General features: G+C 47.3%; 1 long non-coding RNA gene across 5 annotated transcripts in view; it reads right to left on the bottom strand.

Annotated features, from left to right (window-relative positions):
• Nucleotides 1-23,468, bottom strand: part of LOC123388693 — a 33,486-nt gene extending 10,018 nt beyond the window's left edge. For 4 of the 5 annotated variants that reach the window (XR_006603185.1, XR_006603189.1, XR_006603187.1 and 1 more), the window contains exons 1-2: nucleotides 19,163-23,468; nucleotides 430-2,521 (exon numbers count right to left, since the gene is read on the bottom strand). This is a non-coding gene — a long non-coding RNA (uncharacterized LOC123388693). The remainder of the gene's footprint in view (nucleotides 1-429; nucleotides 2,522-19,162) is intronic. The other variant, XR_006603188.1, reaches the window with a different exon arrangement.
• Between the last annotated feature and the right edge of the window lie 1,308 nt (nucleotides 23,469-24,776).

Raw genomic sequence — 24,776 nt, 5'->3', positions numbered from 1 at the left:
CAGGTGGGTCCATGTCTACCTTCAGAACACCACCACTGTGGGACACCCAGTCCCGCCGCTCCTGACTTCCTGGCTTTCAAAACACATACCCAGGTTCTGTTTCTCTGTCCAGCATCTTCTACTCCGGGCCCTGCAGCCCAGAAGCTGTTTACAAACCCCTGCTTGGCTGCCTTACAGATCTGGAGGCAGGAAAACCCAGGACTGAGGAGGAAGCGCCATCTCAATCATTAGCCTGACACATACATGCATGGAGAAAGTTCTAGAAGGATATATGCTGAACAGGGGTGGGGCCACGGAGGGGCTACAGGGCATTCTCTACCAGTACCTTGAAAATACTTTTGTGTTCTCTAAATGGTTTATTAGTAGTCATCATGTATTACTCTCATAAAGTTTTCATAAAGAAAGAAAATGAATGGTGCTGTTTCTTACCAAAAGGAGCCTGAGGTCATCAGACAGAGGCCAAGGGATCAGGTGTGTTCTCCCCTGCAGGTGGGAGAACGGAGACGTGGTGACAATGGTCTGATGGTCCAGGGCTCCTGGCTGAGGCACTTGGCAGATAGAGATGCAGGCAGGCTGCAGCAGTTCTCAGAGTTTTGCTTTCTTCCTCTGCAGGGTAGATAGTAATTGTCTCTGCCTCCAGGTTGCCATGGAGATGAGTGGGCCCCTGCAAGTATCATGCTTGGTGCAACACGGTGGGCTTATCACCATCATCTTCATCATCATCGAGGTGGATCCTGCCCCAGATTCCTCAGAGACCACCGTCTGCTCCGGGGTTGCCCCCAAATAACTCCAAGATCTCGACAGGCTTCTCATCCTCTCTGTCTCATTCCCTACCCCCCACCAAGGGCTGTCTTTATGATTGCAAGGCCCCTTGTTCAACACGAAAATGTGGGATGTTTGTGCAAAAAAACAGGAGGAAAGTGCCATTAAAATTGCTAAAATACCAAACATGCTTCTTTCTTCCACGATACCCTCCATCTCCACTTGTCATGGTGTTTTTATTTGCTATTTAATGCCATTCTAACTACACCATTCAACACTGCATTGTGCAGTGGCAGTTTTAAATGCAAATATAAGACCATTTAACTCATATGTGGAATCATCAAAATCACACACTTCATTTTTTGCAGTTTGTACGCAAAAGTATTTTCGTCCTTTCCAGAGCAGTAGAAACACGGCACTAACTCGACATTTTTTACGTCGCTGTGCCTTTGCCCTCCTGCTGAGTGAGGAGGGACTGGAGGAAAGGGAACCCTGGGTGCCTGTGTGTCTACTCCCTTCTGTGCCCTCACTTTCCCAGTAAGCGACTGGCTGACACAGGGAAGTAACCTGAGTAAGAATAAGACAGTGTTTCTCGGTCATTCATGTTCCCTAGAACCTTACCCTTCTTTCTGCATTCTAAGCAAGTTCTGGTTCAAATGCAAAGTGTGGCCTTTTGGAGGCATCCATGCCCTTGCTCAGGTGTCCTTGAACGTAACACACACATATTGTACTCACTCTGAGTCTCGCAGTGCTGCTGTACCTCTGGGGACCCACTGGAGTTTTGTGCTCATGGAGCTTCGAGAACACTGTACGCAGGTAGGACAGCAAGGAAAAATTGACACATGAGTCAATGGACCTCTTCCACTCCTGCATGGGCTTCAAGATCCCATCAGAGTTCACTTGCAAAACACAAGTTCAAAGACAAGATTATTAAAATTTCAAGATGGCAGCAGAAGAGCGTTAAGTCAAGCTTGGACCCTTCTGAGCCCACCTCTACTATAAAATGGACACAATATGCCCCTGGCTTGCCTACCTAGTGACTTGGCAGGGGGCGGTGGGGAGGGGGTACCATGTGCAAGCAAGATGCTGTAAATGCTGGTGAGCCATGACTCCCAGGAGAGAAGAGGCCTGCACCCTGAGTGCAGCAGGCACCAGACAGAACAGCCAGTGGGGCAGGGACAGCAGGGAGCTGACCTGATTCCAGATGAGCTGGAGTGACACAAAATCCATTTCTGTTCAGGGTCAGAACTACACTCAATAAGCCAGCAAGCTCAGGGTCACACATTTCTCTGCGTAGCCATGAGGCTCTAAAATGGACACGTGGGTCTGCCATCCAGCTCCGTAGGATGGGGTGGTCAAGGCCAGCTGGGCTGCTCAGAGCTTCTGCCCACAGAAGGTGGATTTTGCCAAGTGTGCTGGGACCACGGGCCGTCCCGTGTCTGCAGATCTTGGAACTGGCAGTCAACGATGGTTGTCTTGGGTGACGGCTTTTCTACTCTGCTGTTCTTTCCTTGGTCACCCATTTCCTGTGAATAAGCCCATCCCCACCCATCAGGGCTCAGCCACGGCCACAGAGGAAAGCCTTTCCCCATGTCCGCTGAAGGTGCTGGCATTAGTCACGCTCCTGTCTCAGACGGTGATTTCACACTGTCCTCTTCTCACCAGGAAGCAGACAGGCCCTGTGGACACAGGAACAGGGACGGACTTGGGTCACACAGCACAGGGAGTCCAGGCTATTCTGTGGCTCTGTCCAGCTTACCTGTCAAGACAGAAAGAGAGCCAGACTGAGATCCAGGGGGTCCCAGTTTCTCCACCCACAGCCATGGGACCTGGGTCTGTCAGTGACACAGAGGGAAGCCACGTAACACTTGGTATATTTCCTCCACTGTAAGCTGGGCCACAGGGCACTGCACAAATCCTCACAGCTACCTGCGAGGTGGCGGCCCAATCCTACTTCATGTGGACACGCCTGAGGCTTAGAAAAATCATGTAACAAGAATGTTCCTGTCCCAGCTTTATTCATGAGGAAACTGGCTTGAGGTCACTCAGCAGAACTGAGGTCATGCCCAAGTCTGGGCAGCGCCCAAGTCCACGCTCCAACTCAGACGTAAGTGCCAGGAACAAATGAGCTCACAGATGTGTCGGGGCATCGTAACCTTTACTACAGAACAAGGCGGGCAACTACTGTTTGTTTAAACACGGAGGGTGTCTCATGGGCCACTGTCATGAAGAAAGAGACAGTGCTGGGTGAGAGTCCAGCCTGTCCACCACCTCCAGTGCCCCTCAGAGCCTGGCCCACACTGAGACATGAGAGACATTCAGTCAGCAGAATGAATGAATGAATGAATGAATGAATGAATGACGAGGCGGGCGACTACTGTTCGTTTAAACACGGAGGGTGTCTCATGGGCCACTGTCATGAAGAAAGAGACAGTGCTGGGTGAGAGTCCAGCCTGTCCACCACCTCCAGTGCCCCTCAGAGCCTGGCCCACACTGAGACATGAGAGACATTCAGTCAGCATGATGAATGAATGAATGAATGAATGAATGAGCAAGCAGAGACCCAGACTCCATGCTCTCCTTCTTCCTTCCCAGCCCCCAAGGGGGCAGTGCTCGGACTGCACTCCTACCTCTCCCCTTATTTCTGGAGGTTGATTGGTCCCCGTATCCTCCCATGCCTCACTTCAGCCTCTCCATGTGCCGGAGACATCCCCCAATCCCAGCGCAGCTCTCTCTGATCCCAGCATGCATGTCTCCATTCCTGTGATGACCCTTCTGCCAACTTCATGCCTCCCTCTCCCTCCACCCCACGAGTCTTCTCCGTCCTCCCATCCCCACATTCTCAAGCGTCCATGTTCTTGTCGCTCACAATGCCATACCCTTGGCTTCACGAGCGTCTTAATTCCAGCGCAGGCATTATACCCCCAGCTCCTCATCTGATGATGTTGAACCCTCCCTATATCAGAGGAAGGTGGGGTGTGGATGAGTGCTGGGCCTGACCTGGCCTGACCACTCCGGGCCTATTTACACCAAAGTAAAAGCAAGTGGTCAAAGAGCTCCCAGGGCCACTCCCACTCTGAGGAGAAGATTCTGGGGGAAATGCTAGCATTGACTGGAAATTCTAGGTGGGGGGTGGTAATATATATATATATATATATATATATGAAGAAAATATATAAATTATATGAATAATAGACTCACATTCCCAAGTTCTATAAGGAATATATACATATTCAGATATTCAGGTTGGTGGAACCAACTGTCCAAGCAGAAATCCCAGCAAAGTGAAGCTGCCTTCATGAATCTCACTAATTGCAAATGTGCATCACCTCATTCTCCTTCATAAATATGGACCACTGTGGCATCTGGGTGACTCAGTCAGTTGAGTGTCAGACTCGTAATTTCAGCTCAGGTCATGATCTCAGTGTTGTGAGATCAAGGCCTGCAGTGGGCTCCCGCGTCATGGGGAATCTGCTTCTCTCCTTCTTCTTTTGCCCCTCCCCCCTTCTCTCTCGCTCTCTCTCTCAAATAAATAAATATTAAATAAATAGGGACCACCAAACAAGGCACCGAAGGATACCAATAGCATAAAAGGTAAGAACCAAGATGAACAAAGCAACAAAATTCAAAGAACAGAAAGGAATTCTTAAAAAAGTAGTGTCCTTAGTGGAATTCAGGAAGGTATGTTTTCCTTAAAAGAGAACAGGCTATGCTTAAAATGGAGCAAACATGGAACAAGAATGAGTTCTTTTAAGTGTTAATGCTAAAATAAAAATTCCATAGGAAAAAAAGATAAAGCTCAGGGGATCTCTCAGAATATAATCAAGAAGACAGAAGAAAATATGAGGGAAAATACAAAACATACATGATTAGTCTAAAAAGACTTGTATCCCTTTGGATCACTACGTTAATGTTTATAGCAGCAATGTCCACAATAGCCAAACTATGGAAATAACCTAGATGTCCATCAACAGATGAATGGATCAAGAAGATGTGGTATATATACACAATGGAATACTATGCAGCCATCAAAAGAAATGAAATCTTGCCATTTGCGACAACATGGATGGAACTAGAGCGTATCATGCTTAGCGAAATAAGTCAAGCAGAGAAAGACAACTATCATATGATCTCCCTGATATGAGAAAGTGGTGATGCAACATGGGGGCTTAAGTGGGTAGGAGAAGAATCAATGAAACAAGATGGGATTGGGAGGGAGACAAACCATAAGTGACTCTTAATCTCACAAAACAAACTGAGGGTTGCTGGGGGGAGGGGGTTTGGGAGAAGAGGGTGGGATTATGGACATTGGGGAGGGTATGTGCTTTGGTGAGTGCTGTGAAGTGTGTAAACCTGGTGATTCACAGACCTGTACCCCTGGGGATAAAAATATATGTTTATAAAAAATAAAAAATTTAAAAAATAAATAAATAAATAAATAAAAATAAAAAGACTTGTATCCATTTACTAAGAATTCCAGACAAAAGTAAAATACAGTGAGTGAAAAAAGACCCACCCCCAGACACATTCTCCTGAAAACTAGAATTCTAAGTGTAAGACAAAGGTTGTAAAAGCTTCTAGACAGAAAAACAAATTATCTGCAAAGGAATTGCAATCACATTGACATGTGACTTCTCACCAGCAACACTGAAAACTAGAAAATAGAGCAATGCTCTAAAGTTCTCATTAAAGACATAAAGTTCTAGAATTATAATTCTGTATTTTCTTTTGAAAAACTATTAAATTGATGTAAGGACAAAATAAGCAGTTTCAGTATAAAATACTTAGAAAATTTACATCCTAAATATTTGTTTTAAAAAATATTGTCTCAGGATATTTTCTAGCAAAATGAAAAACAAATTCAAGCAAGAAAAAAGACGTGGTAACTCTAAAATAAGAGTAGGTATCCCAGGAGTTCAAGGAAAAAGTCCAAGGTCACAGTTAGGCAGTAAAACTAGAAATAATCTGTCCAAATTGTAACTGGAGATGAGAGAACTCTGAGAAGAAAAAAAAAATCTTCAAGAAGAAAACATTTACTTTAATAAACAGTATCATTGAGTGACAGGTAACCTTAAAGATAATAGAGATATATAGTTCTTTTCTTAAAAAGAAAAGAAAAGCAATTATAAATTCCAGGAAAGAAAAAAATAATAAGTCATGATCAATTATAAACTAAGATGTAGCAAAGTTTGAGCAATCATTAGAAAATAACAAAAGAAAATTCTTTTCACTCGGGCTCTTAAAATATTCTCCTTCTAGTATTTATCCTTTTTCTTCTTTAATAACTAATCCATAGATAAAGAACCACTTAATTATGTTTAAGAATGGAATGTACATGTCATAAGTATTAACAATGTGGATATTGTGGTGTGGTTGACAGAAACTTGAAAAGTTGTAAAGAAACCAGAAGAACACTAATACTATCACTTATATGAGTGACAGTTAAAAATCTGTATAAAGGTGATAGAAAAAAAAAACACCAGAAGTATATGGATAATGTTTAAAATTTTGGGCGCCTGGGTGGCTCAGTGGGTTAAGCCGCTGCCTTTGGCTCAGGTCATGATCTCAGAGTCCTGGGATCGAGTCCCACATCGGGCTCTCTGCTCAGCAGGGTGCCTGCTTCCTCCTCTCTCTCTGCCTGCCTCTCTGCCTACTTGTGATCTCTCTCTCTCTGTCAAATAAATAAATAAAATCTTTTAAAAAAAAATAAATAAATAAAATTTTAAAAATAACCTAAAAAATAAAAATATTAAAAAAAAATTTTTTAAAGAATAAAAAGGTAACCAATAGTGAGACAGCTGGGTGGCTCAGTTGCTTAAGTGGCTGACTCTTGATTTCAGCTCAGGTCATGCTCTCAGGGTCATGAGATCAAATGTCACATTGGGCTCTATGCTGAGAGTGGAGCCAGCTTAAGATTCTCTCTCTCTTTCTCTCTCTCTCTCTGCCCTTTCACCCCCACCCCCACTCTTGTGCTCTCTCTCTCTCTCTCTCTCTCACAAAAAATTAAGTAAATAAAAGGTAATCAATAGAACTGAAATATTAAGGTAATGAACAAAAATTTTGAACAGATAGAGATATAAGGAGATGAAATAACATATTTTTGTTCTCTTGACTTCTCTCTTAAACAACTATAAAGTCTGAACAGTGTGCTAGGTGATGTGTAGATGCAAGAGAAACCAGACCCTCACCATGGCCTCCAAGAGCCTACATTCTAATAAAAGAGATTAGCCAGATAAAGAAATGTCCAGAAGACAAAGTAGAATGATGTCTGTATCAGGAGGAAGATACAGATAAAGAAAGGTACAGAAAAAAATACACTGGAGTGCAGAGTATTATGGACTAAATTGAGTCCCCTAAAAATTCATATGTGGAAGTCCTAACCTCCAATATTTCAGAATATGGCTATATTTGAAGACAGGGACCTTGAAAGGAGTAATTAATTTAAAATGAGATCATTAGAGTGGGTCCTAATCCAATATAACTGGTCTTCTAATAAGAAAAAATTAAACACATAAGAGGGAAGGCCATGTGAAGACACAGGGAGAAGATGACCTACAAAGCTAAGGAGAGACTCCTCAGAAGAAACGAACCCAGCTAACATCTTGAACTTGAACCAGCCTCCAGAACTGTGAGAAAATAAATTTCTGTTGTTTAAGCCACCCAGCCTGTGGTACTTTGTCATTGCAGCCCTAGCATACAATTTAATATTGGGAATCAGAAAGTTTCTGGAAGTGCTTGGGTGGCTCAGTTGGTTAAGCATCTACCTTCAGCTCAGGTCATGTTCTCAGGGTCCTGGACCAAGCCCCATATCAGGCTCCCTGCCCAGCTGGAAGTCTGCTTCTCCTACCCCTTCCCCTCCCCTGCTTGTGCTCATTCTCTCTCTCTCTCTCTCTCTCTCTCTCAAATAAATAGATAAAATCTTTAGAAGAAATAGAGAGGGAGAAAGGGAGGGAAAGAGGAAGGGAGGAAGGAAGAGTGAGTTTCCGGAGACCATAAGTCAAGGACGATCAAGAGGGTAACAACATCTTTCAGTCCCTAATGCCTCCATTTCAACAATAGGACCCTTGTTCATAAAACAAAGTCTACAGGAACATGAGAAGTTAGGAATAGCCTTCCAATCTCAGGTGGTAGAAGAAGCTTCTTAGTCTGCTGCTCTTTCAGGCCACTTAGTGTACCAGCCAGGTGTGCTGTGACCTGTGCCATAACCTGTGAGAGACACAAAGCTTCCAGGCAGGCCACCCAGTCAGTGGGGTCAGTAGGTTACATGAGAGATAATAAGTAAAATATATATGAGATATGTGCACCAAATAACATAGCTTTGCTTCTAAAACTCTGTTCTCTTTTGTTTTTTTCTTTTTATCCTCTGTGCTTCAGTTAGAATAATTCTACTGCCTGTCCTTGAGCACTCAATCCTTTATTCTGCTCTGTTTAGTCTATTAAGCCCAACGAATTAATTCATTTCACATTGGGTTTTTTTTTTCAGTTTCAAAATCCCAATTTGATTTTACTTTAGAGTTTCCATTTCTCTACAAAAATTCTCCAACTGTTCAAACATAGTGCCTGGTTTTTTCCCCTAACTTTTAAAAACAAATTTATATTAGGTATTTTAAAGGTCTTGTCTGTTCATTTCAACATCTGGATCATTTGTGGGACTGCTTCTGTTTACTATTTTTCCTCTTGGTTATGAGGCTTATCTTCCTGCTTCTTTGTAGGTCCTATCTTTTTAAAAACTGAAGTCTGGACATAGTGTATTAAAGAGAAGTAGAAATGAGTTTGGGTAACTTATGTCCTTTCCTCTATAGAGCACCTAGGCTAACAAGTTGATCACTTTGACCCAGTTAGGAGTTGAGATTGGTTGGAGCCCAACTGCAAGTTGAATTCATTTCAGCTTACCTCTGGCTTCAGAATGTTTGTGGCTGAAATCAGGCCTCCCCTTCCAGCACAGCTTTGGGACCAGGCACCATGCTGCCATGAGTTCTCCCTGCTTTCTGGCGACACCCTCAGCCATAGCTTTCTCCGCTTATTAGCAGACAGAAATTAGTTTTGCATTTGGGATTCTTAAAAATTCCAACCCCTTATGCCAGCCTGTGCAGTAATTAAAAGTTTGGCTTGTTTTTTTCCAGCAAAATATCTTTATCTACAGCAAATTGCCTCCTCAGTCCACCCATATGCTATCTAGCTAACCTTTCCCAGGTAAAAAATCAGCCATCGGTCAGTGCTCTTCTAGAAATGATCGATCTCTCTCCCTGGCATATAAACTTCTCTATACCCATAGCTCTTCAACAGCTTTTTTTAGATATATAATTTTTTATCCAGTGTTTTCTGTTTCCTCAAAAGAAGCAGTCTTTTGCCATTTTCTACATCCTGATTAAAAGTGAGATTCATTCACGTTCATGCACAAAAAGTGAAGTTATCACTGTTTATATGTTGGCTCCATCAGAAAAACCATACGAATAAGAATATGGTGCGGGTTTTATTTTGGTGTCATCAGATTCTTCTAATAGAGCTTCAATTAATTACAATAATGTTTCCATTTTTTTTCATCCAAGTCATAGACTCAGAATAAAGCTCTTGGACATTTTCCTCAATTGTGCATCATCTGAGACTATTAGGACACTATTGTGATGTTGACATTGAAGCTAAATAGTGCTTGTCTTTACAATAATAATCAAATATACTTTTGGTGGAGGGCAGTGTCATGGCAAAAACAGCATCCTTACTAAATTAAGAAACCTATGAAGCAGAGATTTACTTGGAATTGGTAATGATGCATATATAATTCATAATTGGATCCAAATAAAGTGTGATATTCTACCAATTTAAGTAGAAGTTGTAGCTGTCAACATTTTATGACAAGGCTGATAAAAATGAAAAACAAACAAACAAAAATATCTTTCAGCACGGCTTACTGTGTGCTGTCTGCCATCTATCAGATTTTAGAACACTTGGACCTTTTGAAGTCAACTAACTGCTCTACAATGATATTGATCTTTTCGCAAGTAAGTCTTCTTAATTTTGGATGCATGTTGTTCAAAAATCGGAGCACCTTGATCAAATTATTCAACACATAAACTTTCAGTTGCGGAGGCTTTGAAAGAATTACATTAATTGAAAGCAAAGTTTGCAAGCGAAAACACATTGGAATTTATCCCTAAAAATTAAGAGAGAAGTGGAACACATTAATTAATGAGAGCTCAATACTGAGATTCTGTAAGAGGACTTCAGAATATCTTGACTTGTAAAAAGACTCTTTTGAAGGAGTCCCTATTTTTAATTAGAAAAAATTACATTGTGTCCCAGAAGAGCAGGAAACTGGAAAGGCCTATAATTTTGCAACATCTAAGTTGCAAAAAGAATTCAAAAAGAATCATTCAAAAGAATCATAAACACAATTTTTTGATGAGTTTAGTTTTATGAAAATGTTTGTTGAAAAAAAGTTACCCTGAAAGGAAGCAAAAATAAAGTCCCTGGTAAAATTTGGGGGCTGAAAGATTTTCACTTTTTAATGCCAAAAAATCAGCATTGAGAGTGTCCTTCATTTGTCCTCAGCTGACTAGGTGTCTCAACAACTGTAGACAGGATATTTTCCCTATTAAAAATATTATAGCTTACAATGAAGAGTAGATTGAAGGTGCCAATAATTTCAAATTAACTAACCACAAAATGTTACTTTGAGGATTACAGGAAATTTTGTGAAAAAATCATAAAAATCCTGATACCATATTAAGGGGGGAAAATCCCATTGACATATTAAAGATGGACGTGTTTTACAATAGCCAAATTATGGAAGCAGACCAAATGTCCATCAACTGATGAATGGATAAAGAAGTGGTGTAATGGGGGCGCCTGGGTGGCTCAGAGGGTTAAGGCCTCTGCCTTCGGCTCAGGTCATGATCTCAGGGTCCTGAGATCGAGCCCCGCATCGGGCTCTCTGCTCAGCAGGGAGCCTGCTTCCCTTCCTCTCTCTCTGCCTGCCTCTCTGCCTACTTGTGATCTCTGTCTGTCAAATAAATAAATAAAATCTTTAAAAAAAAAAAAAAAAAAAAGAAGTGGTGTAATGGATATATATATAATATATATAATATTCCATTAGGTATATATAATGGAATATTACTCAGACACAAAAAAGAATGAAATCTTGCCATTTGCAAAGACATGGATGGACCTAGAGAGTGTGATGCTAAGTGAAAAAAGTCCATCACAGAAAGACAAATACCATATGATTTCACTCATATGTGGAATTTAAGAAACAAACAAATAAACAAGGGGCGGGGGAGAAAGAAGCCAAGAAAGAGACTCTTAACTATAGAGAACAAAAGGATGATTGCCAGAGGGGAGGTTGGTGGGGGAACGGATGGGATGGGTGAGGAGGATCAAGGGTACATTTATGAAGAACACTGAGTATTGCATAGGGTTGTTGATTCACTGTATTGTACACCTGAAACTCATGTAACATTGTATGTTAAATGCTAGAATTAAAATTAAAAAGTCAATTAAAAAAAGAGACATGGCTTAAGATACTGATTCAAGTACTTGATTCTGTGTTTGTTATTTTTTATATTCAGATAATCAATATAAACAGTGTTTTTAAATTTTACTTTATTGTACATGAATATATGTTAATTTTTTGTTTTAGAAAGAATGTTATTGAAAATTGTTTCTAACAGAACCGTTCACAGCACCAGTATAATAAAACCAATCCATCAGTCAAGAAATAAACACTTTCAAAATACACAAAACTGTAATTGTTTCTGAATCTTCTTTCACTCTCAAAAGTGACTTGGTGTCGTCAACAAAATCTATGGTCCCTCTAGGGGTGCCAGGCTGGCTCAGTCAGTGGAACATCTGACTTTTGATCTCGGGGCTGTGGGTTGGAGCCCCATCTTGGATATAAAGATTGCTTAAAAATAAAATCTTCTAAAAAAGAAAAAGAAAAAAGAAATATCTGGTCATGGGGCACCTGGGTGGCTCAGTGGGTTAAAGCCTCTGCCTTCAGCTCAGGTCATGATCCCAGGGTCCTGGGATTGAGCCCCGCATCGGGCTCTCTGCTCAGCGGGGAGCCTGCTTCCTCCTCTCTCTCTGCCAGCTTCTCTGCCTACTTGTGATCTCTGTCTGTCAAATAAATAAATAAAATCTTTAAAAAAAAAAAAAAAGAAATATCTGGTCACTGTAGCAGGAAGGATGGGGAGGCATGTTAGTCACTGTTGCTGTATAATAAATTATCCCCAAACTGAACAGCTTCAAACAACCAACAGTTATTATTGTCCAATGTGGACGAGATACAAGATACCATGTAGCTCAAGAATCCAGATGTGGTTTAGCCTCTGGATTGGGGTCTCCCATGAGGCAGCAGTAAAGGGCTACAGTTTAATCTAAGTCCCCACGGGGCCTGAGAAATCCACTTCTAAACCCACTCCCATGGCTGTCAGCAAGCTTCAGGAATTGTGCCTCCAGGCTCCCTGACAGGGTCATAGGCCTGTATTAGTCAGCTCGGGCTGCCATAACAAGTAGCACAGAGTGAGGACTTTAACAACAGACATTTATTTCCTTACAGTTCTGGAGACTGGAAGTCTGAGATCAAGATGTCAGTGGGATTTTTCTCCTCAAGCTTTCCACTTGACTTGTAAATGGCTGCTTTGCCCCATGTCCTCACATGGTCATCCCTTTGTGTATGTCTGTGTCATAATCTCTTCTTCTTATAAGGACATCAGTCATATTGGCTTGGGGCCCACTCTAATGGCCTTGTTTTAATTTAATTACCCCTTTAAAAAACTCCATCTCCAAATATAGTGACATTCTGAGGTCCTGGGGACTAGAACTTTGACATACAAGTTTAGGGAAGATGCACTTCAGCCTGCAACTAGGTATCTCCTTCTGAGTGTCCTTACAACATCGAAGGCTGTGATTCAAAATTAGGGGGAGAGAGAGGGAAAAGAGATCCCAAACACCAAGGCAGAAGCTACCGTCCCTTATAATTTAATCCCAGCTGTCACAGCTCATCTTTCCTGCTGGAAGAGAATCAAAAAGTCCAGCAAAGGAGGGGACTACACGAAGCACGGATACCAGAAGGCCGCCATCTTGGAGGCCACCCTCCAAAACCGATTTGCTCCAAAACAGGAAGGATGGACCTAGACTGAGAGTGGAGATACCTGGCTTTGGAAAGGCAGTTTTTCCTTCTAAGACCAGAGAACACATCAGACTGTATGTCAGACTGCCCAGGATGACCAAAAGATCAAGGCCCCCACAAGCAGCAGGCTTGTCCACACAGCTCACTGGGTTCCTCAGAAGAGGATCAGCCAGCCGGGTGTCTCCTCACCAAATTCCAAGACAGAAGTTGTCCAGCGGGCTGATTCATCTCAAGGTGGCAAACTCGAGGCTTTCTCCCCTCTGCGGCATGAAGCCATGACCAGGAGTCGAACCAAGGTCGCCCGCTGAACACACTGCTCCCCGGGCTGGGGGGTCCCACCTCATAGCGGTGTGTCCCCACTCAGCTTCCACACTCTGACCCCGACTCAGCAGATGGTTTTCATCTGTTCCCCAGATGCCTTTTTCCTCCACCACCTGATGTACCTGGGGTTTATACTTGCCAATTGTAGAAAGCATACCTCACTGTCGTCTCAGACACCGGCATACGACACGCTTGCCCTTCCTCGTGTCCACACGACACCCCCCACTCACAGCAACTCGGCTGCCTACCGCGGCGCTCCTTTCAAAGCCACTGCCAAGTGACAGGAGGTAGAAAGCACGGAGCCTGTGCCAGCTTCGGGCCTGTTGCTCTCACCCACCGCCTGACAGGCAGGCCTGCGACTGCGGGAGGAGCGTGTTCTGGACGGATGGACGGATGGACGGATGGACGGAGGGCCGCAGAGCCAAACACTGTGGGTGGGAGCGGGAGCCGGCCAGGAAGCCCAGCAGTGCAGGGTGGCAGGAGCCAAAGGCAGCAGAGGAGGAGGAGGGAAGAGAGAGGAGAGAGGGGGAGGAGGGGTGGAAGGGGAGGAAGGGGAGGGGCAGGAGGGGAGGGAGAGAGGGCAAGGGGGGTTGGACAGCAGAGAGAGAGGATGCTGCATGCAGGTCTGCTGTTCCCTCCCTGACAAGGCCACCAGCGGGGGGGCAGGACACAGCATCCCAGTCACCCTGCATGTCCTCCTCTCCTGCCACATGCACACATGCACGCACGTGCACACACACACAAATACATGCCACACACGCACACACCACACACACACATAGACACACACCACACACACTTATACCACATATGCACACACAGAGACACATGCAAGCATATATGTGCATGCACGCACAAATACATGCCACACACATGTAGACACACACAACACATGCATACAACACACATACACACATCACACCATACACACACACCACACATACAACATAGACACATACAACACATAGACAACACAACACACATAGACACATACAACACACACATACAACACACATACACACACATCACACCATACACACACACATAGACATATACACCACATATATCCACCACACACACATACACACACACGACCAAGTGGTCACATCAACACAACGCATACACGTACTCATATTCAGTCACAATCTCAGGCAATGCACATGACCAAATGGTCACATCAACACAACACACACATGTACTCATATACAGTCACAATCTCAGGCAATGCACACGTGTTCGCACACATGTATTCACACACACACACAATACACAAGTCGTACATACTTGCCCTCAGGGTCCTACACACACATCGACAGCACACACGCAAACATCACCACACACACACACACACACATACACACATGATCCCCACCAGCATCCTCCCAGGGCCTGGCATGCGGCTGGTGCTCTGTCAGGGTTGACAGCATCGATGAGACATAAATCAGAGGAAACTGCATTTGGGGATCCCTTTTTCCAATTAATCTTTCCAGCGGTTCAACATCAGCTCCTGAGCACTTGCTGTGTGCATGCAGAGGCCTAAACTCATGCCGCTTGGAGTTAAAGATCATTTCCCTTTCCCACAATTGCATCTGAACTCACCACGCTTTAGGGAATTTTTCCTGAAATATGACTTTGTAAGTCAGGCCATTTCTAAGTCTTATACTTTACTCAAGCACTTATGTAAGGGAGGAAGCATAAAAGAGTCTCTCCGAGCAAACCACTTCCCCCACATTTTGGGGGGTCCTTTTGAAGGAAAAGGGAAACTTCCAGAAAAATTGCCCAGCAGGCTAGAGGCTGCAGCTTCCAAAGCCCCCCAGACAGAGAACCAGGAATGGAACCCTCCAGGAGTAAAAACATGACAGAATTTTTTGAACTGTGTTTTCTAAGGAATATCTCAAATAAACGTGCATTATTTTGTAATAAGTCAAAAGTTATTCTTTAGAAGTAAAAAGAAACAATCCTGCTCACACACTGAGTATAAAGAATTCAGCACAACACCTGGCAAAAAGGGCTCAGAAATGTCACTTTTTGGTTGTTTGGTTGTAAAGAAATCGGCATCCTTGGGGCGCCTGGGTGGCTCAGTGGGTTAAGCCTCTGCCTTCGGCTCAGGTCATGATCTCAGGGTCCTGGGATCGAGTCCCGCATCGGGCTCTCTGCTCAGCAGGCAGCCTGCTTCCCCCTCTCTCCCCGCCTGCCTCTCTGCCTACTTGTGATCTCTCTCTTTCTGTGTCAAGTAAGTAAATAAAATATTAAAAAAAAAAAAAAAAGAAAGAAATCGGCATCCTTGACCGTTTGATGCCCCTTTCTGGAGGCCCTCAGAATCCTGCTCCTAAGCCCAGTGTGTGGGCAGAAGCCTCCAGTCTCGAGATTAATCCACGATCCCCACCAAAGAAGGGGGCTTTCCACATAAGCCATTCTTAAGCCACTGACTCAGGGCGGGAGAAATCCCAATGAAAATACAGCAACATCGGGAACACCGTGCGGCGCTGACCTCAATATCCATCCCCCAACAATTCCCCGGTGTGTTCTCATTTATGACAGGGCCCTGCTGAGCCTGCTGTTTCTTATTAGAGTGTTATTCTTTATTTGATTTCAAAATTATTCTTCATGTGTCACCTTTTTCCTTGGGCCATTTTCTCCCTCCAGTATAATCTTGGCACCCACAACAGCTCTCAGAACTAAATTAATTATAAAAGCATATTAATGTCATCTGTATGGTGATGAAATTAATTTATTCAATACATTCAAGAGGAAGTCATCAATTACGACCAGTGACTATAGCATTTTGTGTTACAGCATTTACTATTCGTACAAATTTTAATATTTCCTCCAGAAAGAGTTGCCATAAATATCTGCTGTGCAGCCTTGATTTATGAGTTAAGTGTACCTTTTAGATGCCACTAGTGTTCGAACATTCCACATTCTATTCTTATCAAGCATGTGTTCTGGAGGGGAGTTCCTCCCTCTCTGAAAAATAAGGATCTCCATTCTCTTAGGGATGACTCTCCCCTCAGGGTGTGGAAAGAGGCACCTGAGTTTTTGTTGGGACATATATGAATTTCTTAGAAGTGCTTCTAAAGTTCCTAGTTAAATTTCCCAAGACACACTATAAACTCAATACAATGGAAATCTATCTGTGCCCTCATGTCAAGATCTGAATATTACTCAGGGCCCCAAGTGGCCCAGTCTCAGAGTGAGTGAGGCATTCAAAGAAACACAGTCTGGTCTTCAATGGTGCCTTCCCAAGACCACTGGAGAAGAACCACAATCCATGGCAAGACTCGTTAAACCCCTCTTCCCACTCCATTCTTCCAAGTTAACCACACAACCCACGGTTAGCCAGAAATCCTCTCTCAGCTGTTCCCCAAAACTCCCTAGGAGAGGAGTTCTTATTGCACTTACAGAGCAATGAGAAAAAGCCAGGCATCCCAGTAGAACAGGGCAACATGCTAGAACAGGGAATTCACTAAGGAGGAGGTCCGAATGGGCACTAGGCGTGTGAGAAGGTGGCCCCTCATGATCCTCAGGGATATGCAAACGAAAACCATGGTGAAATTAGAACAGAACACACCCACTAGAACAACTGCAAAGAAATAGCAGAAAATGCCAAGTATTGGTGAGGACACAGAGCAACGGGAACTTTCACACACTGCTGGTTAGAGTGTAAAATGGTACCATTTGGAACAGCTTTTGGCGGGATATACTAAACTGAACATATGCATTCCTTATGACCCAGAAATTCCACTTCTAGGTAAATGCCCAAAGGCAATGAGTCCATATGTTCACCAAAAGACACATATTAGAATATTCACAGCAGCTTTGTTCACAAGAGCCCCAAACAGAAAATGACAAAATGTCCATGAACAGAAGACTGGAATAGGGTTGCCAGATAAAATACAGGACAACCAGTTCAACTTGAATTTCAGATAAACAACAGATAATTTTTCAGGACAAGCATGTCTCACACAGTAATTATTATCCAAAATGAACTACTGCCATACATAACATGATGGCTCGCTCAGACGCGCTGATGCACGAAAGAAGACAGACCCAAGAGAATACAAACCGAGTGGTTCCATTTATACTCAAAACCAGCCCAAACTCAGCAATGCTGTTCACAGAGCTCAGGATCTAGGATAGTTGAGGCGGGGTGGGTTGTTCCTGGATGGGAACACCAGAGACATTTTGGGAGCCTGGAATGTTCTGTTTCCTGCTCTGGGTGCTGGTTGCACAGACACGTTCCTGTGTGAAAATCCATCAAACCGTACACTTAAAATAGGTGCCCTTTTATAAGTGTGAGACGTGCTTATAGAGACCGAGCTTGTTGCTTTGCAGGGGTTCAAATTTAGTAGAAAACCCTGTATCTTACCTAACAACCCTATTCTATTCTTCTGTTAATGGACATTTTGTCCATCAATGTGTGTCATAAATGTATTTTATACATCGATAAATGTAAAAAAAAAAAAAAAAAAAACCTCATAGGACACTGCTATTCATAGGGGTCCTCCCAGAGTCCCTAAGAAGGGAGGGGAGTGTCAGTGGGATAAGCTGGGGTTTTTCCTGGGCTGGGAGGAGGGACCAGGTAGGAAATAGGACTGCAAATACTCCTCCGTTGTCATTTTTGTAACACAAAAAGTCAATCTTCTGAAGTCCAGAGACATAACCCTTATTTCCATTCTCTTAGGATTTAAATTCAAATTACTTCCTAGGGACCTTCAAACTGTTACCTGTTTTGCAGAAGGAGGGACAGTGGTAATCAGTCAACGGTATGCGGGTACGCGCGTTGGAGTCCCTCTCTTGCTTCCAGCATGACCACACCCCTGGTCTCTGGGCAGAGGATTGGGAACCAGCAGGGAATCCCAACAGGGTGGAGAGAGATACCAGGAGAGCGGCTGCTTACCAGCAGGTGTCCCACTAAGGTGGAGACAAAATATAGAGGGAAAAGAGGCCCTGAAACACCAGATCCAAAGGGCCAACAGGCAGCCCAGGAAGTGTGAAGGCGAAGGTTAGACTTGGCTCCAGCCCTCCCTGGAGGTGTGCCCTGAGCACCCTACTCACCGTCTGAACCTCCACTTCTCATCTGAAAAGTGGAGAGAACAGTGGTGCCAATCTAACCAAGCTATTACAAGAATTGGGTGAGAAAACAGGTGGCAGACTGTATTTTTCACAAGTGACCGCAATGTATTTCCCACCCCAAATGCCCATCTAGAACCTTGCCGCTCCCCCACCAAGGTGGAGCCTAACTCTAGAAGGATGGCTGGCCTGTGTCCAGCAGAAGGCAGCAGAAGTGATGCCGTGTGACTTTCAAGACAAGGTCATAAATGTCAGTGAGCCTCGGGCCACATGGAGAAACCGCATGAAGCTGCTCCCACAGACAGCTCCGACGGAGATCTACCCGAAGTGAGCCAAGACACCGCCAACCGTCAGTACCCCAGGTCATCAACCCTTGAGTCGTCCCAGTTGGGGCTCCAGACAGCACAGAGCCAAGAGACGTCATTCTCACCATGCCCTCTTCGAATCTCTGACTCATATCCACGAGCATGATAAAATGGTTGTTTTGGGACACGTGGGTGGCTCTATCAGTTAAGCATCTGCGTTCAGCTCAGGTCATGATCCCAGGGTCCAGGGATCAAGTTCCAAGTCGGGCTTCCTGTTCAGTGGGGAGACTGCTTCTCCCTCTGCCTTCCCCTTGCTATCGATCTCTCTCTCTCTCTCTCTCTCAAATAAATATCTTTTTAAAAAGTTATTGTTTTAACAATTAAGCAGGGGTTTAAGTTAAGTTTGTTATGCAGCAATATTAGCCAAAAAAATAATGTGCTATATCAGTTAGCTTTTGCTGCCTAACAAATCACCCTAAAACTTAGTGGTTAACACAGCACATATTTATCTGGTGCATGATTCTGTGGGTCGGCTGAGCCATTCCCATGTTTGAGCTGACTCTGCTGATCTCACCTGGGCCCTCTTCTGTGTCTGTGGTCGGCCGGTGGACCAGCTGTGGCTGCACGAACTAGGATGTTCCACTCACGTGTCTGGCCGTCGGCAGGCTGTCAACAGAGCAACGATGTACCTGGGCGATGGGTCTCCCTTCACCCGGAAGGCTGGCCCATGCTTCTTCACAGTGGAGCCGAGTTCCAAGAGCAGGAAAAAAGGCTCTGTCCCACTGTCCCACTGTCCAAGTGTCTCAAACCTCCACCGAAGACACATTCATTGAAACTTTGCAGCCAGAGCAAGTCCTAAGGCCGCGCCTGGAGGAGGAGTGAGAGAGCTTTCAAAGCGACAGGACAAGAAGGTGCGAGTGGGAGAGGGAAGAATCCACGGCCTTTTCTGTAGTCTGCCCCGTTCTGGCACAGTTAGCCTCGAGCACATGTTGGCTTCCCACGTGACATAAGGGCCTCTGAGAGTAGCAGCTGGGCAGAGGAGAGACAGGCATCTGTGTCTGGCTCCCCGGGGACAGGAAGTATAGCAGAAGGGGACAAAGTTTGAGAGTCAGATGTCCCAGTTTACCTTTGCTCATCCTCATGTCCCGATCTTTCCTGGGGTGGGAGCATCCGCATCTCTGAGCTGCGGTGAGGACCGAGGAGGCAGGGACCAGGCACGGAGCAGCCCAGCCAGGAGAGCAGCAAGGATGCCGGCTGAGGTCTTCTCTGTGCCCGCGGAGTGACAGGGGCCAGCGAAGACAGAGCCCCGGCCACAGCCTTCACTGACACCTCGTCCCTGAAGTCCCAGTCACCCTGCAGCAGGCTGGCCCAGTGCTTACCAAGAGATGACTGGCGCCGTGCTGGTCCGAGGGTCAGCCTGTGCAAACTGCCATCATGCAGGTGCTGCACCTGGGTAGCCCGGCTGGTCCACGCTTCTGCGCTTATGAATGCATTTCTCAAAGGCTCATGCTGGGCAGCGCTGGCTGGTATGACAAGGTGTCCTGCCGCGGGGCAGAGCCAGGGCCTGGGCCCAGCTGGCAGTGTTAGACCCGGGGCACATGCCAAGGGCTGCCAACTGCAGTCGGCTGCCATCACAAAGGCACGTGTGTCCCACATACACACCCACCAGTCCCCTTACCGCGTGGCACACCATGCATGTCCCTCACCTGCAAACACACTGTCTCCTCTAGGACCACAAGCCCCACTGTCCCAAGGTTTGTTGATGGGAGACAGGTGAGGGCACTCCAAGGAGAAAGAGCCCCCCGTGAAAATACACGGAGTTGCACGTGGGCCTGGGGGACCACAAACGTGCAAAGTTTTGCGTATTGGGTGGGAACAGGAGGACCCAGGCTCCCTGCCCCCAAAGGTCAGCTCGTGGACATTAAGAGTCAGTGAGACGGCCAGGCCTGCAGAGGGTCTCAGGACCATCCCTCGGGGACAGCGTGGAGGAGGCAGAGACTGACAGTGCTGACCAGTTCAGTGACATCCGTGGCCCAGCGGGGAGATGCTGGGGGGAGGGCCGAGGGAACGCAGGACCTTTCCAGGCTGGCATCAGCCTCCTCATGGGATATGGACGTGGGGAACATCAGGTTCCAGGAGGCACAGTGGGGTGGGGTGGGTGCTGTTAACCCCGGTCAGAGGGCACAGGGGAAGGACCAGGTCTGGGGAAGAAGCCAGGCTCCATCTGAGACTATTCAAGTGGCCTGGGTGTCTTGCTCAGCATCCGGGGACTCAGCATCTTTCCTGCCTGCATTGCTGCCACTCGAGGCCCTTCCACTCCCTGCGAGGGACAGACAGACTCCACTTCCTACCTCTATAGCCAAGGCCATGGGAACGAGAAAAGAAATCCAGAAGGTCCAGGTGAGAGGCTCAGGGGACCGTGTTGGAACCCCAGCAGGGGGAGTGTCTGCCTCTGAGGGCTCGCTCTGCCCGGGGGAGTCCTGAGGTTCTCCTGGAATCCCGGGCGCACTTGCTGTCTCCTCCGTCGGCTGAAGGTGGCTGTCTTCCCTGGCACGTGTCCCTCCCACTCGATGCCCCGGGTACAATGGGCTGGAACGCGCCATCTCTCCCAGCTGACCAGGAGCCCCTCCAAGTGGTGCCTCCTCCCTCCCACCGTGTCCTAAGCCGGTCCCGGCTCGGACCCATAGGCCATGTACGCACATACCCGCACCCGGCGCCACAGATGGTGAGCACAGTGCAGAACTGTGAGAGAGGTTATTTTTGAAACTTATTTGCAAGGTAGATTTCTTATAAATGCAGAAAAGCAAAGCCAATTCTGTGGATTTTTTAAAGGGAACACACACAGCGTGGATGTTCTCTGCGGGCACGTTTGCAGCATCATTTCCTTTACCTCGTGGCAGAGTTGAGGACTCTGCAGTCGCTCCCCCCCAACCATCAGCAGCTCTAGGAAGCTTCCATCGGGCAGCTGTGGGGCAGGAGGCGGGGCGGGGTGGGGCTGCCACAAGGAGGCATGGGCGGCTCTAGCATCCAGCGCGCTGGCAGGGATAGCCTCGGGGCCCGGCAGAGTCCGATTCTCCGGACTGGGCATCCCATCATGGGAAGGGGTGTTCATCTACCCCGGGCCCAACAAACTCTGGCACTGTGTCCTCCAACATCCATTGCTCCTTCCCTGGGCTCCCCATCTTCATGAGAAGGGCCACCCCCGCTTCCAGCACACAGCCTGGAAGAGGGGAGAGATGCCGTCCACACTGCTCCCCTCCCCCCACTGCCCCTCTTCTGTCTCCTGGTCCCGGGATTCCACCCTCTTGGGCTTCTCCCTTCTATCCCCGACTACCCGTCCAGTCTCCCACATCTAACCTCTCCTGCCCCAGACAGTCTGTACATGTCAACTGGAAAGGCTTGCCTGAAGCACAGTGTCTCTGGCATGCTCTCCCTCACGAACCTTCCATGGCTCCCATTGCCTACAAAATCAAGCTCCCACTCTTAGGGGTCCTATCGGATCCGACTCCACTGCTCCTCCAGGGCCTCAGACACTTTGCCTGGCCTTCAGCTCTCATGCTTTCCTAGTGGGGCTCCCTCCCCAAGAGGCCCCCCTTCTCCCTTAGCAACTCTGAAATGTCCTCTTCCTGGCTATATCCTCCATGAATCTCTCCCTGGTCCCGATGAGACCGTCTCTGGCTGCCCCACATCTTTCCCAGGGCCCTGAAGGTACTCATCCACTTTGGGTCACAGTCTCTAATGTTTGCTGTCCCCTCTGACCCTTGTGAACCCCAAAAGAAGGGGGGCCTTTGGTCTTCATCTCTGAAGCCCCCCCCTTGATCTGTTGAGGTGATGGAGCAGGAACCTCACTGGGCTGACACAGTGACCCCTGAGGCCTCACGTCACGCATGTCACATCCGAGGTCGATGTTCCTGGCTGGGCAGCCTTCTACAGGCTCACTCAAGGCCCTGGGCTCCCTCCGGCCTATGCCCCCCTCCCCGCAGTCCTTGGAGCCCTCTCTACAGAGGCGGCACGTCCGGTTTTCAGGGTTTGTTTTTACTATGGTAAAAAAAAAAAAATACACAACATAAAATTTACCATGGTAACCACATTTAAGTGTACAGAACAGCAGAATTAATTACATGCACATTGTTGTGTAGTGAATCTTGAGAACTTTCTCATCTTGCACAACTGACCTTCGTCCACGGAACAACTCCCTCTTCCCCCTCTTGCACACCCCTTTTCGACCACAGCAGCTAGGACGGGTGTCACTTCCCCTCACGTTCTATTACCAAGAACTCACCACATGGCCACACCCTGGGGGGCAGAAGCCTGCAGAGGGGGAAAGACAAGGCCTCAGCAAAGGCAAGGGCACTAGGCGGGAAAGGAAAGACAGGCTCTGGGGAAGGAAGGAGGAAAGGCTCACGCCAGTGTTTCCCAAGCACCCATTGTGCGTGAAGCACTGAGCTGGGCACAGCCACAGCCCAGTGCTGAGCTGTCCCATGGGAACGGCCCCAACGTGAAGCCAGGCAGACCTGGTCCAGTCCTGGTTTCTGGACCCGGAAAGTTCTGGAAAGTTCATGAACTTTCCCGGACTCACAAGACCCCCTCCATGAACTGAGAGGGAGCCCACCTCTAGGATGGGGCGATCCTGTGAGATGAGGTGAGCAGAGGGCCTGGCACACAGCAGGTGCTCAAGGGCGGGCCTCACTGTCACGGTTCACCTTCCACAATCCTACAACAGGAAAACCCAGTCTCCAGCCCCCTGGGCTGCTGACGCTGCTGATACGTGACGGGACCCGATTTGCACGCCACCGTGACGGCAGCCACCCCCATCCCACCCCACCCCCGCCGGGGCATCCCTGGGACATCTTCTGACCTCCTGGCCCAGGCCTGAAGCAGATCGGGGAGCCGGGGCCCCTCTCAGACCCCATAACCTCCCTCCACTGAACCTTTGCCCAGAAAGCCCTACGGTATCTGCCAGATGCCGCCCACTCAGTCCACACCGTTTACAAAGATCTTCCCCTGACAATCCCCAAGAAAAATACTGCAGAGCCCAAGCCACGGTCTGCTGATGTCTCTGCCTGGGAGGGAGTCCCTGCTTTCTGCTGTGGATCCTGTCCGGGATGGATCGGTCCTGGGCCCCCTCCGGGTGTGCTCACTGCCTCCCAGGGCACCCCCCCCCCGCAGGTGCAGGCCTCCCCCCTCTCCGCTTCAACACCTCGTCTGCGGGCGGCCGCAGCCCGCAAGCCCACCAACGGGTGCTCAGAAGCACCACGCCAGAAGAAAGCAAATCCGAGCTTGTGTCCCTGAAGGCCAGCCACACACCTGGGGACAGATTCCCCAGGAAGCAGCACGGGCCTCACGGGGCTGACAGGGAGCAGGGTGGGCAGAGTTGAGCCAACGTCAGACCCCACGGGACAGGGGACAGGCTCGGAGGTGTCCTCCAGCTCCCGCGGTCCCTGCTGGCCGCTCCCTAAACTGTGATGCTCCAGGAGACATTCACGCCTCCTCCCCTCTACTGAGCACAGTCCTTCAGCTTCCGAGAAATGCGGAGGTGGACGAAATGTAAAAACCACCCCTTCCTGCTTGGAGAAAGGCCTGGGTGCCTTGGAATGTTCTTACCTCACTGGCATGAGGCAGCTTATCGCGGAGAAATATTGATCTGTGGTGAGTTTCTGACACTCCAGAGCTTGCTTTCATGTTTGGGGGCCGGGGACATGGAGAAGGCCCCTGCCCACAGCTCTGCCGGCCGAGCCGCGTCTGTGTCGTTTGATCCTCGGCCAGTGAGGCTGCGAGGCCGCAGGAACCGTGGGCAGGAGGCCAGGCCGCCCGGTGCCCCAGGCCCGCATACCAGCTTCCGAGCCTGCGGCTTGTGATGTCTGATGTACGGCCGTCCCTCCCCTCTGCCGAGGTGCTCAGCAGAATGGAGGCGAGTTCAGTCGCCCAGGGTCAGGAAGCAAAGCAACCTCATTGCTCTTCGTCTGCACCCGGGGCCCCCAGCAGGAGCCCCCCCCCCAGCCACCCCTCTAACCCCCGTGAGTGGCCTCTCCCTCAGCCCCCACACCATCCTGGAAAGAGGCAGGACGCTTGTCATCCTTGGGTTCTCAAATGTAAACAAACCCCAGCAAACCCTGATTCCGCTGCCTTCCTTCTTCTAGACGTGCCGTGTATTTTCCAGGGCCGGGCCCTGTCCAGGGGCGGCAGGT

This window comes from Mustela putorius, unplaced genomic scaffold (assembly GCF_011764305.1).
Source record: "Mustela putorius furo isolate JIRA1106 unplaced genomic scaffold, ASM1176430v1.1 tig00003909_pilon_pilon_pilon, whole genome shotgun sequence".
NCBI classification, from domain to species: Eukaryota; Metazoa; Chordata; class Mammalia; order Carnivora; family Mustelidae; genus Mustela; species Mustela putorius.
This window is presented reverse-complemented; position numbering and strand designations above follow the sequence as displayed.